This window comes from Canis aureus, chromosome 25 (genome assembly GCF_053574225.1).
Source record: "Canis aureus isolate CA01 chromosome 25, VMU_Caureus_v.1.0, whole genome shotgun sequence".
NCBI classification, from domain to species: domain Eukaryota; kingdom Metazoa; phylum Chordata; class Mammalia; order Carnivora; family Canidae; genus Canis; species Canis aureus.
Window position 1 is genome coordinate 4,871,071 of NC_135635.1, and position 16,593 is coordinate 4,887,663.

Here is a 16,593-nt window from a genome sequence, read left to right on the forward strand (position 1 = left end):
AGAACCTCACCCAAGCTCAGAACAGAAATCATGTCAAAGAGTAAGTTAATTCAGGACTTTTGTCCTCTGCCAAACCATACCAGTATGGGAGTGGGAATAATATGCAGGGAAGCAGGCATAAAATGCAGTCTACAGTGAGGGCTATAGCACAAGTGCTATGGGATAGGTGTCACTAATGTCTGTCAGGTTTTGACACCTGTGAGTTGAGTCCAAGGGAGATGGAGAAAGATTTGTTTGGTGGAGAGAAGATGAAAAAAACAAAATATACCTAGCTAAGAGGGGAGACTGGATTGATGAGCTTCAAAATCTTTAAGAACCTATTTTTCTGAAGTTTTAGAAGGAAGAGTAGGGAATAAGAGAGTGAACCACCAATTAGACATTGGACCTCTTGATGGAGAAGTTAGTAAAAGTTCCTGCTAGGGAATTTGAACTTTACGCATGAGAGAGCAAAAACTAGTACATAGTACAGTCTCTAAACGATAGAAAAACAGAACCCAAACCTTCATTTAGGAAAACCAATTTTTCTATTTTGTGCAGGATAATTATGTGGTTGGTGACATTTCCAATCTCAGACTCCAGTACTACTTTTCAGTCTTTTTATATTCCTGCTCCTGATCACTTTCATCCTGGTGACTCTTCTAGACTTTTACGCTTTTGCAGGTTCTTGACTCTATACCTCTACTCCATTAATCTAAGCAGATGACCTAACCAGCACCAGCACCATTCTTGTTTGCTGTGTCAGGAGGTGTTTTCTTGCCCTAAGTCTTAGACTCCTTCATTTTCCCTCCTTGTCACTTCTGAACTTACCCAGTGAGCTTTTACACAAATAACTTCTGCCTGAATTCCTGATCCCAACCTCTACTACCTCTCCCAAATTGCTTTATTGAGTCTCTCCTTGGTGTCTCCTTGGCCTCGTTAACTTCTTCTTGTTCACCTGCCAACATGCTTAATTCTCTCTCGTCTTCCAGTTTTAGTATATGTGCTGCCGAAGCGAGCACTCTCTCTCGTCTTCCAAAACCTCCACAACTTTCCCTGTGTCCACTAGCCCTTCAAGTTTATTTAATCTCTCCCTCCATCTCTTTACCACCAAACATGAGCAAAGCCCTTGAAAAACTAGACCCCACAGCCTTTGCTTTCTCATTTCCCATTCATCAGTGATCCCCGAATGCCAAATCCTGAGGCCTCTTGTTCAGTCTTCCTCCTAGGTCATGGCCACTATTCAGCACTATTGACTCCTCCTTTAAACTACTCTCCCGGGATCCCTGGGTGGCGCAGCAGTTTGGCGCCTGCCTTTGGCCCAGGGCGCGATCCTGGAGACCCGGGATCGAATCCCACATCAGGCTCCTGGTGCATGGAGCCTGCTTCTCCCTCTGCCTATGTCTCTGCCTCTCTCTCTCTCTCTGTGACTATCATAAATAAATAAAAATTAAAAAAAAAAAAAAAAAATTAAACTACTCTCCCTAGGTTTCTTCACCATACCCTTCTCCCTTTATTCTCTTCCCATCTCTTAGTTTTTCTCCATTCTTGAAGCAGTTAGTTCAAATTGTAATTGAACTTAAGTTAACCTGGAGTCCTGGATTCATCTCCAGAAACAGTGATTTGGGTTAGGAGTGGGGCCTGGGAATCAGTTTAGTTTGGTTTAATCAGATTTGGGCGTTTTTTGCAATTTTTTATTGTGGTAAGATGTATATAACATAAAATTTACCATTTAAACTGTTTTTAAGTGTACAATTCCATGGCATTGAATACACTGACAATGAAGAATCGTTTTTTGATAAAAAACAAAAAAAAACAAAAACAACAACAACAACAACAAAAAACACAGGTAACTGATGCAAACCAAAATAGACCACACTTTGGATTGCTTAGGATTCCTTGGGGTCATACAGTCCTCTTCTACCTATTTCCCCTCGAGTGAGTTCCTCTACTCCCATGCCTTTAACAACCACCTATATCCTAATAACCCCCAAATATATTGGTAGCCCCACCTCCACAGTCATAGATTAATATTGTTCCTCTTTTGTAGTCATATCATCCTAGAAGTTCTTAGTCACCTCAGAGTCAACATATCCCAAAAGCAAACTCATTACACTCATTTCACACCTAATCCAATATGTTGTTGCCATCCACCCATTGCTCAAGCTACAAACTTCAGTTGAGTCTCCTCACTTATATTCACCACATTGAAAAAGTCCAGTAAATTCTACAAATAACATGTAAGTCCCATTTATTCCAACCATGTGGCTGGTGCCTACCATGCATTTCTCTGTTAAGTCATCTACCCTCCAATCCCTACTGCCACTGTTCCCTTCCTCAAATAACTAGTTATGCAAGTACTATGCTCTAAAGCCTTCAGTGGTTTCCTAGTGTCTAATGTCCTGTCATTTATCCAGTGCCTAAGCCAGTGTTGGTCAGTAGTAGCCACTTGCTATTTAAATTAAGTAACGAAATAAATAAAATTTAAAGTTCAGCTCCTCGGTCATACTAGCCACATTGCAGGTGTTTAATAGGCATATGTGACTAGTGGCTATCTGGTTAGACAGCACAGATGTAGACCATTTCAATCACCGCAGAAATTTCAACAGTGGTGGTCTTCATACTTTTCCTCCACACACCGGTCACACTAAAGTCACCTACCACCCTGTCAGACTTGCCATGTCCTTTCATACCTCTGAGACTTAGCACATACTCCCTCTATTTCCATTCTTGCTCCTCCACTCTAACTTGCAATGTAACTGAACTATTTGTCCTTAAAGATGGCTCAGATGTTAATACTTTGTCAGAAATCTTCCCCCAACTCCTGTAGCACTTTGCATTTCTTACCACATTCTAGTGGGGACTTTGCATGGAAGCTTCTATTATAGTATTTACCTCATCATATTATAATTACTTACATGGCTCCGTCCCACCACCATAAGACATATCTCCTCAAGCCCAACTTACTTTGTACGTTGAGCCCTAGCACAATGGCTGACACAGGGCAGGTAGCTGAGAAGTACTTGTTGAATTAATATATGAATGAACAAAAGAGGAATGTGCCTGAATTCAAGTATTAAGAAGAGGGGAATCCCCGGGTGACTCAGCGGTTTGGCGTCTGCCTTTGGCCTAGGTAGGACATGATCCTGGAGTCCTGGGATCGAGTCCCACGTTGGGCTTCCTGCATGGAGCCTGCTTCTCCCTCTGCCTGTGTCTCTGCCTCTCTCTCTCTGTCTTTCTCTATGTCTTCCATGAATAAATAAATAAAATCTTTTTAAAAAAGTATTATGAAGAAAAGGGAGATCTATGATTGGGCAGAAGATTGCCCAGGAAATTGAAATGGGGAGAAATTTAAAAATTAGAGAGGTAAGCTTAGTTTTGGCATAGAAGTTTGAGATATGTTTTTTTTCAAACATATCTTTGCAATAAAGTGCCCATTTGAGGGCACCTGGGTGGCTTGGTTAAGCGTCTGACTTCCACTCAGGTCATGATCCCAGGGTCCTGGGGTTGAGCCCCTGCGTTTAGCTTTCCTGCACAGTTAGGGGGAGCCAGCTTCTTCTCCCTCTACCTCTTCCTCCTGCTCGTGCTCTCTCTGTCCATATCAAGGCTTGGGCTATTAATTGTTTGCTTCAGGACAGTAAGAGTAGATATAAAAATATGGAAGTCATTCATATACAGTGATTGAGGTTTAAGGAGTAGTAAATTCCAAAAATACATGGATATGATGAAAGGACCAGGTCCTAGGTCTGAGGGCTGCCAATAGTTGAGTGAGGGAGAAAGGAGAAACCAAAAGAGGTCTAGTTAGAAACAGGAAAAAAGAGATTAATAATATAGCACCATGTGCCAGACAACATAAAAGCTAAAGCAGAAAAAAAAAAAAAAAAAAGCTAAAGCAGAGCTGGGCTTTGAACCTAGACAGTGTGGTGGCAGAGTCTGAGCCTTGGCTACCATGCCTTGAGATGTCACAGAAATCCAAGACTGGGAAGAAACTCCAGAAAACCAGTGTAAAAGAGCCTGAGCTTTGGAGTTACTGTGCTTCCTCAAGTTATACGTTCAAACCTGAGAAGAGGAGACCCAGCCAGGCCACTCTTGGCTATTGCAGATATTCTTAGAAATCCCCTCACAGAAGTCAGGCCTCATTCTAGGTTGAGTACCTAAGTAGCACCCCTGCTGCTGCCTACCATTTAAACAGGCTTGGCCCTCCTGAGTGTTTTGGAAAAAGTGGGCGGCTACACAAAACACACAGACGCTCTTAAGTCTCCCTCAGTCCTAATTTCCTTCTCACTGTACCTTTGACTACCTGTACCTTTGCCAGCTACCCTAACCTTCCCCTGAATTCCTGAAATGCCCAATCTGCCCCTAATTTTGATCCCTGACTAGGACCTCCTAAAAGTGGGTTTTAGTCTCTGTTTCATGCTTAGGAGTCAGGGATTCCAAGCTCAACTCCAGGATGTATTAAGATCCTGAGATCAATCAGATCCTTCTCAGCACCATGAGATCAAGTTTGATCCAGGAAGAATGCAGTGGAAAGAACATCAGGGTTTAGAATTGAGATCTGTCAGTAACTCATTGCATGACCACCCTGTTCAAGTCACTTCACCTCTTTGAACCTGTTTACTCATCGGTACAACTGAAATAACAAGACCTTCCTTTTCCTATGCCCAAATGAACTGGAGGGTTACACTTATTTTGCGGAAGATAGAGTGTTAAGCACTCTTAAGCACTCTTACACTTGGTAAGCATGCCACAGACCACAACTATGCTTGTTAGATTAAAGGCTTATGAGAAAAAACATCTCATCTCTAGAAAACTTGCATCTTACTATCTCTAATAATTTGTTTTTTAGGATAAGAAAGTAATGAGTTCAGCTTCAGCACTACAGAGCATTTTAAAGGAAGCAATGCTGGGAGGGAATGATCATTGCTAATGGAAATGAAGCCAGTTTATGATGGTCTCAGGGTGATCACAGTGGTTACAGATGTGAATTTACCTACTTCTCTGTAAAGCTTAAGGATACTTTGAAACTTTGTGACTCTCCCTTCACCAGATTAGTGCAAAGAAATGTATATAAGGCTGTGGCAGGCTGAATAAGGGTCCCCCAAGATGTTCACATCCCAATCCCTAGAACTTGTGAATACTACCTTAGATAGCAAAAGGAACTTTGTAGATGTATACAAATGTATAAGATATATAGATTAAGGACCTTGGTTAAGAATTACAGATTTTAGGAGCGCCGAGGTGGCTCAGTCACTTAAGTGTCTATCTTCAGCTCAGGTCATGATCCCAGAGTTCTGGGATAGAGCCTCACAAGCCCCACATTGGGCTCCCTGCTCAGCAGGGAGTCTGCTTCTCCCTCTGCCCCTCCCCCTGCTCGTGTATGTATGCTGTCTCTCAAATAAACAAAATCTTTTTTTTTCTAAAGATTATTTATTTATTTATTTATTTATTTATTTATTTATTTATGATAGACATAGAGGGAGAGAGAGAGAGAGAGGCAGAGACACAGGCAGAGGGAGAAGCAGGCTCCATGCCAGGAGCCCGACGTGGGACTCGATCCCCGGTCTCCAGGATCGTGCCCTGGGCCAAAGGCAGGCGCTAAACCACTGAGCCACCCAGGGATCCCAACAAAATCTTTTTTTAAAAAGGATGACAGGGATGCCTGGGTGGCTCAGCGGTTGAGTGTCTGCCTTTGGCTCAGGTCATGATCCTGGGGTCCTGGGACTGAGTCCCACATCGGGCTCCCTGCAAGGAGCCTGTTTCTCTCTGCCTGTGTCTCTGCCTCTCTGTGTGTCTCTCACGAATAAATAAGTAAAATATTTTTTTAAAAAGGGTAACAGATTTTGAAATTTAAAGATTAATCTGGATTATCAGGATGGACCCTAAATGTAATCATAGTCCTTATAAGAGGGAAACAGGGAGATTTGACCACAGCAGGAGAATGATAGAAGCAAGAGGTTGGAGTGATGTAACCAAGGGTTGTGAGCCAAGAAATGCAGTTAGAAAAGGCAAGGAAATGGATTCTCCCCTGAAGCTTCCAGAAGGAATACATCCCTGCCAACACCTTAATTTTAGACTTCTGACTGTAAGAATATAAATTTGTGTTGTTTTAAAACAGTAAGTTTGTGATGATTTGTTACAATAGGAACAGGAAACTAATACAGGGGCTCTGACTACAATAAGGCTAGGCTACAAGCCAAGTGGTACCTGTCCCAAATAACTCTTTGATGGTAGAAAATGGCCCCAGTGACCAAAGGGATAGGCAGGGGCTCCATCTGCATGGTTAACTGAGGAATCCTCAATCATTAAAACCTTTAGGAGATGCTTCAGCATCTGAACCTGACTTCTATTGGCTGAGCAGTTATCTGACCTGTTGAAAGGAATCGCTGTATTTCAAGTCTGTAGCAGTTAGTTTCAAAGAAGCTGTATAGTGTTCATAAAGATGAGGCCCTGATACCATAAAGGTATTGCATACTGGCTTATGAGAGCCTTTGGGGACAGTGAGAATATCTTTGGTTCCAAGAGATCATCTTATTTATCCTCAAACCAACCTAACTTAGGAGCTGCACTAGGCATAATAAGCCTTCTTGAGGGACAAGAATAGAAAATGGTCCTGGATCTACTTTAACTTAAAAAAATATATATTACATGTATATATAACCCAATATTTCCAAAAATAGCATTTCAACATGCAGTCAATATACAAATTATTAATGAGATACGTTACATTGTTTTTTTATACTGTTCTTCAAAATCTGATGTGTTTTAACTTGCATCTTGTCTCAGTTTGGACCAGCCACATTTCAGATGCTCATTAGTTACATGTGGCCACTGCATACACTTTTGTGGCAAATCAAGAAGTATTTTATCAAATTCCTTCCATATACCCAGTGTGCTTTAGCTAGTTTGGGGGTAGGAAAAAGTAGATTAAACAACCCTGGACTTCCAAAAGTTAGATTTGATTCATTCAGGGATGCCTGGGTGGCTCAGCGGTTGAGCGTCTACCTTTGGCCCGGGGCGTGATTCCAGGATGGAGAATCGAGTCTCACATCAGGCTCCTTGCAGGGAGCCTGCTTCTCCCTCTGCCTGTGTCTCTGCCTTGCTCTCTCTCTCTATGTCTCTCATGAATAAATAAAATCTTAAAAAAAAAAAAAAAAAGGATTTGATTCATTCAGCAAATATGTTAAAGTTGAGAAAAGGAGAGGCACAAACAAGGCAGCATGTGATAATGTGAGCTTCAGCAAAGGAAAAATCTTTGTGGGCTACAATGGGCATGGAAGACTTCCTAAAGGATATGGGATTTGAGCTGTTCCTGAAAGGAATATAACTTTTACAATGATGGACAAGAGGGAAAGGAGCATGTCTGCGAGCCTGGAGAAAGGAACCTTTCAGCAAAGGTACAAAGGAAAGGAGTTGTGTATGTTGAGAACAGACAGGACAAGCTGATGTATGATGGGGATGTCATTCTGAGCAGTCGTGAGAAATAATAGTGGTCTTTGCCATTTAACTAGATTTTGGATGAAATATTTAAGTAAAAAAGAAAACCCATAAACATAGTAGAGAAAAAAAAAAAAAAGGTTTTAAAAAAGGTACTTTCAGGCAGCCCAGGTGGCTCAGTGGTTTAGTACCACCTTCAGTCCAGGGCATGATCCTGGGGTCCGGGATCGAGTCCCACATTGGGCTCCCTGCATGGAGCCTCCTTCTCCCTCTGCCTGTGTCTCTGCCCCTCTCTCTCTGTGTCTCTCATGAATAAACAAATAAAATCTTAAAAAAAAAAAAAAAAAGGTACTTTCTAAACATAAAAAGCCTAAAAGCCATCAAGGAAAAAAAAGAAAAAGATTGATTACAAGGCAAGGAAAAAAAATCTAATAAAGTCAGAAGACACACTACCAACTAAGAAAACAATTTACAATACACGTGACAGACAAAGGGTGAATTTCGTTATAATACAAACAACTCTTACACATCTATTAGAAAAAGAAATTCACAAAAAAATGATAATGGCAGATAAACACCTGAAATTTTGTTAAATCTTACTGATGCAAATAAAACTAATGAAAATATTTCAGCACTTAGGACAATATTCATAAATTTCTTAAACAGTGATGGTGAGAATGTGAGAAGATAGGCATTCTTACACCCTGTTAGTGGGAATGGTAAATTAGCATGACCATATGGAAGGCAATTTGTCATTATTTGTCAAAACGTACACTACACATACTCAGGAATTCCATTGGTAGGAATTTATCCCATGGATATACTCACATAAATATGCAAGGATGTATATACAATGTTATCCATTACAATTGTCCAATAAAAGTGAGAAGCTGGCAACAATCTAAATGCCCATCAGTAGGAAACTCGTAGTATGGTACAGCCACAAACGAGTTACTATGCAATTGTTAAAAAGAACAAGATTTATGTTAAAATAGAAAGGTCTCCAAGATATTTTAAGTGCAAGATGCAGAACAGTATGAATTGTAAGATTCCAACTCTGTACCTTTTAAATAGAACATATACATAGCTAATAAAACATCTAAAAGTAAAAAATCAGGGGCACCTGGGTGGCTCAGCAGTGGAGCATCTGCCTTTGGCTCAAGTCATGATCCCGGGATCCTGGGATCGAGTCCTGAATCAAGCTTCCTGCAAGGAGCCTGCTTCTCCCTCTGCCTATGTCTCTGCTTCTCTGTGTGTCTCTCATGAATAAATACATAAAATCTTTAAAAAAGTAAAATAAAATGAAATAATAAAAGTGAAAAATCAAAGAATTGGAGTATAAGCATATTTAGTCATTAAAGAATCAGCCAGAAAGTTAAAATGGCTCATTATTGGGGGTAGGAAGTGCAGTACATAATTACTCTTGTGTTAACTTGATTTGTTAACCAGATGTACATAATGCTTTTTTTTTTTTTTACATAATGCTTTTTTAAAAGTAATGAATTTTGGGGTACCTGGTTGGCTCAGCCGGTTAAGCGTCTGTCTTCGGCTCAGGTCATGATCCTGGCATCCTGGGATTGAGCCCTACATTGGGCTTCCTGCTCAGCGGGGAGCCTGCTTCTCCCTCTCCTGTTCCACCTGCCTATGCTCTCTCTCTCCCCCCCCCCCCGTGTCAAATAAATAAGTGAAATCTTAAAAAAAAAAAAAAATGAAAAAAAACAGAACAAATGATTTGTAACGTGTTCAGATGTCTTTTAAAAAAATGAATTTTTAAAAATATTTTAAAGAAAATAATGAATTTTAAATGTCTTAAATTAAGCAGTATCTTTCTAAAAATAGCTTTCTTTTTGTTTTTTCCTTAAGATTTTACTTATTTATTCATGAGACACACAGAGAGAGAGAGAGAGGCAGAGACATAGGCAGAGAGAGAAGCAGGCTCCATGCAGGGAGCCTGATGCGGGACTGGGACTCCAGGATCACGCCCTGGGCCAAAGGCAGGCACTCAACTGCTGAGCCACCCAGGCATCCCCAAAAATAGCCTTTTAAAAGAATTCTCATTCCCTGTTCCCACAATCACCTGCCTAGCTTTTCCTTCACAGCATAGTCAAAATTCTTGAAAAAGTTTTAAGTGCTTCTTAGTCTCCATTCCTTACTTTGTACCTTTCTCAACCCCTCAAAATTTGGTTTTGCCAAAGTCACAAATGATGTGGCTAAAGTCAGCAGGTAAGTCTCAGTCCTGATCCAACCTGACATTGGTAATATCAGGAAGTAGTTGTTTTGGAAGCCTGTTGGGCTCTGGTGACAGCACTCTGCAAGTTGTCTTCCTCCTGAAGAGACCCCTCGCTAATGTTGCTGTTCCATAGGGTTCTGTTCCAGTCCCTCTTCTCTCCTTGCATGAGCTCCACTCCATAGCTGCAGTTACAACCTATGTTCTGATGTTCTCATGCCTCACAAATCTCTTATCTCTAGTCCAAATTGCTCTCTGCATTATATATTATACAACATTATACAGCATTATCCAATAGCATTTTACATGAATACTTTCCAACCTTTTCCATATCATGGCACACATAAAGAAGGATGGTATTTTTTTTTTTTTATGATAGTCATACAGAGAGAGAGAGAGGCAGAGACACAGGCAGAGACACAGGCAGAGGGAGAAGCAGGCTCCATGCACCGGGAGCCCGACGTGGGATTCGATCCCGGGTCTCCAGGATCACACCCTGGGCCAAAGGCAGGCGCCAAACCGCTGCGCCACCCAGGGATCCCAAGAAGGATGGTATTTTCATGGCAACACACCTTAACAAGACTAAAGTCTTTCATAGGAAGTTTGTGCTGCTTCGAGTTGGGAAAATATGCAGCACATCTGTAACCTCTTCCTGATGCACAACAGTTGGGAAGCTCTTACCTCTTGGATGGACATTTTCACTGGGACATTCCCCAGGCATTTCAATGTTAACATGTTTGGAAGTGAACATATCATCTCCCAAAATGCTCTTCCTTGTGTTTTTCCACTTTCGTGAGTGGCCCTGCCATCTGGAAGCTACCCAGTCCGGAAGTCTTGGCTTAGCTCTCTGCTTCCCTCACCTTCCAATCCCTGCTGACTCTGCTGCTCTTCATTTCTTAAAGTGATCTCCTCTCTATCGCCACTATCACTTTCCTAGTCCAGAGTACATCATTTCTCATTTTTCCCTTCAATTACCACAAAAACTCTATTCTCTGACTTGAATCTTGCTTTCTCTAAACTGTTCTCCATATTGCAACCAGTTATCTTTCTAAAATACAATTCTGATTATGCCAACCCCCTGCTTAAAACCATTCAAAGTACCAATGTGAGCAGTGATCTACCGGTCAGTCATCAGCTCCATATGCACCATTGCTACTAAACTGTTTTATTACAAGCAGCTTGTGGCAACAAGAGGTCTAAGAGACCTAGCCTGTTTTTTAACACAGATAAGTAAAGAACAATATGTGATGGGGCGCCTGGCTTGCTCAGTCAGATGAGTGTCCAATTCTTGGTTTCAGGTCAGATCATGATCTCAAGGTTGTGAGATCCAGCCCTATATCAGGCTCCAAGCTCATAGGGATTCTGCTTTAGGTTCTTTCTCTCCCTCTCTCTCTGCCCCTCCTCTCACTCTCTCTCTAAAATAAATAAATAAATCTTTTAAAAAATATGTGATAAATGGTATATAACAAGTATGGAAAACCAACTATGGGACTTCTGTATAGTTTTTAATAATTTAGGGCACTTGAGTGGCTCAGTCAGTTAAGCGTCTGCCTTCGGCTCTGGTCATGGTCCCAAAAGTCCTAGGATCAAATCTGGCATCAGACTCCCTCCTCAGTAAGGAGCCTACATCTCCCTCTCCCTCTGACCCTCCCTGCCCCAGTTGTACTCTTTCTTTCTCTTTCTCTCTCATAAATAAATAAATAAATAAATAAATAAATAAATAAATAAATAAAATCTTTAAAATTTTTTCTTAAATAATTTAAGTGAATAGTACCACCAGGGAGTTAAGATACAAAGTGATCATGGGTAATATTAGTTATACTTCTTTAACCTCTTGTCAGTGAAGATGAAGGTTTATAAAGTATAGAGAATCTGCCAAAATCTGAATGCCTAAGCTGTCAAGTGTGCAAAAGCCTTTAAGTAGGAGGGCAGATACTTGCTCTGACAAGTGCAGATGTTCTGGCTGTGTTTTTTTTTTTTTTAAAGTAAATATCTAAATGAAAAGTAAAAAATCCAGATGGTCTGTTTATTTCCAAAAATTTAGTTATTTGGAAACATCCCAAAATAGTTAGAAATGCTTAGCATACTATTAAGTAAGGTTTTTCTACCCTTGGTTTTGGAATGCAGTAGATACATGGAGTCTTACTGGATTTTTAAGCCCTGTGAGGAAAGGATCATATCTAATCTTTGTTGTAAACCCAGGACTAGCCCACTGATCCTTATTCAATAAATATTGATGATTGAATGAATAAGAATTAGTCAGTGCTGCAAGATTCCAAAAATGCCACTATCATCAAGCTCCCTAAAACTCCACAAAAAACTACTAGAATCAATGGCTAATAGGGACACTTGGATGGCTCAGTTGGGTAAGCCTCTGACTGGCTTGGGTTATGGTCTTAGGGTCTTAGGATTGAACCCTGTGTCTGGCTTTGCACTCAGCTAGGAATCTGCTTGTCCTTCTCCCTCTGTCCCTCCCCCACTTGTGCTCTCTCTGTCTCTCTCAAATAAAAATCTTTTCTTAAAAAGGTAGGGACACCTGGGTGGCTCAGCGGTTGAACGTCTGCCTTCAGTTCAGGGCATGATCCCACTTCTCCCATTATGTCTCTGCCTCTCTCTCTCTCTGTTTCTCATGAATAAATAAATAAAATATTTTTTTAAAAAAATACCTAGAAATAAATTTAACTAAGAAGGTGAAAGGTCTATACTCTGAAAATGATATGACATTGATGAAATTGAAGAAGACACAAACAAATGGAAAGATATATCCTGCTCGTGGATTGCAAGAATTAATACTGTTAAAATGTCCATACCACCAAAAGCAATCTACAGATCAGTGCAATCCCTATCAAAACACCAATGACATTTTTCACAGAAATAGAACAAATAATCCTAAAATTTGTATGCAATCTTGAGAAAGAAGAACAAAGGTAGAGGTACCACAGTCCCTGCTCCCTGACTTCAAACTACACTACAAAGCTATAGTAATCAAAACAGAATGGTGGGCAGCCCCGGTGGTGCAGTGGTTTAGCGCCGCCTGCAGCCCAGGGTGTGATCCTGGAGACCAGGGATCGGGATCCAGTCTGACGTCAGGCTCCCTGCATGGAGCCTGCTTCTCCCTCTGCCTGTGTCTCTGCCTCTCTCTCTCTCTCTGTCTCTCATGAATAAAAAAAAAAAAAAAAAAAAAAAAAAAAAAAAAAAAAGATTCTCAGAACTCTTAAATAATCTCTATTCTAAGATACTAGAATAGTGATTATTTAAGAGTTCTAAAAACAAACAAACAAACAAAAAAACAGAATGGTACTGGGTCAAAACAGAAAAGCCAATGGAACAGAACTGAGAACCAAGAAATAAATCCACACATACATGATCAATTAATCTACCTCAAATGAGGCAAGAATATACAATAGGAAAAAGACCATCTCTTCAATAAATGGTGTTGGGCGTTAGCTGTTCCTGCCCCTTCCAGGCCTTGCCTTTCTAGCCTCTTCAGCTGGGGAGGAGCCACCCCTTCCCTCTCTCCAGCAGCACTCACCCAGGAAGAACCACCCTCTCCACAGTGATGCCTCACTTTCTGCCAACCCCCAGTTCCCTCTCCGCAGCCAAGCTTGTCATTGGCCCTCAGGGCTGAGAATAAAAGTAGTGAGTAGAAAAAAAAATTAAATAAATGGTGTGGGGAGGTTGTGCAATTATATGGAAAAGAATGAAACTGAATCCCTATCTTAACATCATACCCAAAAATCAACTCAAATGGATTAAAGACTTGAATATAAGACCTGAAACCATAAAAGTCCTCAAAGATAACATAAGCAGTGAGTTCCCTGACATCAGTCTTAGCAACAATTTTTGGATTTGACTCCACAGACAAGGGCAACAAAAGCAAAAATAAACAAATGGGACTATATCAAACTAAAAACGTTTTTGCAGAGCAAGCACTCAAGAAATCAAAAGGGCAACTTACTGCATCTGCCTTGGGCTCAGGGCATGATCCTGGAGTCCCGGGATCAAGTCCTATGTCAGGCTCCCCACATGGAGCCTGCTTCTCCATTTGCCTGTGTCTCTGCCTCTCTCTTGGTGTCTCTCATGAATAAATAAAATCTTAAAAAAAAAAAAAAAAGGCAACTTACTGAATGGAAGAAAATATTTGCAAATCATATATGTGATAAGGGGCTAATTTCTAAAATATATAAAGAACAATAGCTAAAACAAAAAATCTGATTTAAAATGAACAGAAGAAGGAGAGATGGGAAAAAATTTAAAAATTAAATGCACAGATGGTTTGAGTGGACATTTTTCCAAAGACATACTAATGACCAACAAGCACATGAAAAGCTGCTCAGTATCACAGAAATGTACATCACAACCACAATGAGCTATCACCTCACAGAATGGCTATTATCAAAAAATAACAAATGTGTTGACAATGATGTGGAGAAAAGCAAACACTTGAGCACTGGTGGTGAGAATGTAAATTGGTACAGCCATTATGGAGAAAAGTATGGAAGTTGCTCAAAAAATTAAAATAACCACCATATGATCCAGCAATTCCACTCTGGGTTTTTATTCCAAGAAAACAAAAACACGCCCCTGTTCACTGCAGCATTATTTACAATAGCCAAGATATAGGACAAACTAAGTGTCCAATGATAAATGAATGGATAAATAAGATGTGTGTGTGCACGTGTATATATGTATATGTATATATATTATACACACGTATACATGCTTACATATATATTAGATACAATATATACATATATATGCGAATATATATATATATATATACATACATAGAATGGACTATTACTCAGTCATAAAACAATGAAATCTTGCCATCTGTAACAATATGGATGGACCTTGAGGGTATTATGCTAAGTGAAGTAAGTCAGAAAAAGAAAAATACCCTATGATTTTACTTACATATGGAATCTGAAAAACAAAACCAGACATATAGATAACAGAGAACAGACCGATGGTTGCCAGAAAAGAGTATGGTAGGGGGATGGGCGATATGGGTAAAGGGCATCAAGAGGTTTAAACTCCCAGTTAAAAAATAAACAAGTCGGGATCCCTGGGTGGCGCAGCGGTTTAGCGCCTGTCTTTGGCCCAGGGCGCGATCCTGGAGACCCGGGATCGAATCCCACATCGGGCTCCCGGTGCATGGAGCCTGCTCCTCCCTCTGCCTGTGTCCCTGCCTCTCTCTCTCTCTGTGTGTGACTATCATAAATAAATAAAAAAATAAAAAAAAAAGAAGTAAAAAATAAATAAATAAATAAACAAGTCATGGAGATGTACTGTACAACATGGGGAATGTGGTCAATAATATTGTATTAAATTTGGTGACAAAAAAAAAAAATTTGGTGACAGATGGGGACTAGACTTGTGGTCATTTTGCAATGTATATAAATGTTGAATCACTATGGTTGTACACCTAAAACTAATATGATACTGTATTTCAACAATAATACTTTAATTTAAAAAAATGTGAGCTTTCTCAGAAATGAAAACATGTTCACAAAGAGGTTTGCATAAGACTATTTATGGCTATTTATATTTATAGGGCTTATTCATAATAGCCCAAAACTGGAAACACCCATACATCTACTGGAGAATGGATAAAGAAATTGTGATATATTCATACAATGGAATATTACTCAGCAATAAAAACGAATAGGTTCACATTAGTCAAAAACATGACTAAAGAATATAGACACTAAAAAGTGCATACTAGTTGGTGACACTTATGTGAAATCCAAGTACAGACAAAACTATGGGGCTAGAATTAAGGAGGTTGCAGGGGGTGGGTAGGTGCAGGGTAGTTAACTATAAATATAAAGGGACATGAGGGAATTTTCTGGGGTGATGTTCATTATCTTGTTCTGGATTATTATATAGGTGTATGTTGTTGAAATTCACCAAATAGGACACCTAAGATCTGTGCTTTTTATTGTATGTTAAGGATAATTCAACCAATAAAATTTGTTTTAAACCAAAGGTGAGAGAGCTGGTGGGTATAACCACCTGTCATTTAGGCTTCACTAATAACTGATCTCAAGCACTCATTTCTACGCTCAAGAACCCAAAATGACTCCTGTGTCACTTACCCTGTCAAATCCATACCCTCATTCTGCTCTTCTCCGTACTGAACCTCCTCCACTAACTTCTACTTCGCACCCAGCCCAGGTGATCGGCTCGCTGTCCCGGGCAGCTAATACGCTCTCTCCTACCCGAGTCTCCTTGTGTCCTAACCCTGCCCGGATCTACTCGAGTTCTCTCTGCCCTTCAAGTGCCGTTCTAAATTAGGGAGCCTTCTTCCGAGAGGAACTCTTGATTAATCCTAGCCAATTTGCGCACCCCAAGATCCCTCTGCTTTTATGTTCCTTTATCGGACTGCTTCGATGCGTTAATACATTCCACGTACTCCCACAACAGAAGCAATTTTAATAAGATGGGCAGAGACGGTGGCTAGGGATCCCTCTGTATATCTCTGCAGAACCCCATTTAGAACCTGCATTAACCGGCCACTCACTACCATGCAGACTGTGAAGATCACACGGTATCCAGACAAGGGCAAATAGATACTGAACTAAGGACCAAGGGGAATGGGAGCTTCAGGGGAGCTGAGGCCCTGCAGGGGCCTAGGTGGGCTGCTGGCTTTTCTTCTTCTAAGCACGCGGTAGGTTCAGCAGGGCAGGTGCTCGTCCCCACCAAGACAGCAAGTGGCTGAGAACGAGGTCCCATCCTCTTTGTGCTCGGCCTTCCCTCCAGTGAGGAAACGGCCAGCACTACTCTGAAAGGAGCGGAGCCTCTTCCAGGCGCCCAGTTCTCCATTATTACGGGGAGGACCGGATCCCGATCCCGATCCCGATCCCGATCCCGATCCCGAGGAGGAAAAGTGAGGAGGGAGCATTTAAGGCCAAGGAGGCACTCAAGCGTCTTCCCATAGATTTACACCCAAC

General features: G+C 40.8%; 1 long non-coding RNA gene across 4 annotated transcripts in view; it reads right to left on the reverse strand.

Moving 5' to 3' along the window:
• LOC144296854 (uncharacterized) overlaps window positions 1–16,593 on the reverse strand; it is a 44,634-nt gene that overhangs the window by 17,413 nt on the left and 10,628 nt on the right. The window contains exon 2 of one of the 4 annotated variants that reach the window (XR_013363796.1): window positions 13,596–13,732. The exons of the other annotated variants lie outside the window; for them this stretch is intronic. This is a non-coding gene — a long non-coding RNA (uncharacterized LOC144296854). The remainder of the gene's footprint in view (window positions 1–13,595; window positions 13,733–16,593) is intronic. 4 annotated transcript variants of the gene reach the window in all.